The sequence below is a fragment of the Penaeus monodon genome, chromosome 27 (assembly GCF_015228065.2).
Source record: "Penaeus monodon isolate SGIC_2016 chromosome 27, NSTDA_Pmon_1, whole genome shotgun sequence".
In the NCBI taxonomy this organism is placed as follows: domain Eukaryota; kingdom Metazoa; phylum Arthropoda; class Malacostraca; order Decapoda; family Penaeidae; genus Penaeus; species Penaeus monodon.
Window position 1 is genome coordinate 8,520,066 of NC_051412.1, and position 712 is coordinate 8,520,777.

Genomic DNA, 712 nt, shown 5'->3' on the forward strand with positions numbered 1-712 from the left:
GGATGATGAAGCTTACATGTCCAAGGACATGTAAGCTTCGTTTGGAGCTTTATGATTTTTTGTGGGTTGCCATAGATTATTATCTAAAATGATAGGATTTTAAAAAAATGTCTGAATATCCGTTGTTCTTAGATCTAGATAGAGCATCTCTTAAATGCTCGATTGATTACAGTAGTGATGCTGTTAGTTTCATATTTCAGTGGTGAGAAAATTAAATAGTTCATTCTTAAACCAGTGAAATTTGGTTTTAAATAAACTGTAATGGAATGGCCTCCGTTTCTTTGGATATCAGTGTCCTTTTCTGTTTCACACGTAAACCAAGTTGGCAGAAGCTGGGCCAAGTGGTGAACCCATTTGAGTATATGATTGGTTATCAAAGGTAAACAGAATGGAAACATTAAAAAAATAAATTAAATTGTTCTTTTGTTTAGACCAAAGTGTAATAAAGACCCATCTGATATGGTGTCCGTAATAATCTGTGTGGTTTCTGACAGGAACATCAAAGCTGGCCATTATCACTGAATCTTCAATGCTAAGTTCCTTAATTACATTTACGAAATGCAGTCTACTTATTAGCGGTTAGGAGTTAGATGATTTGGCCGAAGAACTTAGCAGTTTATAATTGAATGTGATAATAGGCTCATTAATCCTAAAAGAGTGTACCATTCTTGTGAGCTTTGGGTAGTCCATGTAAAAAACTGAGTGTGTGTGT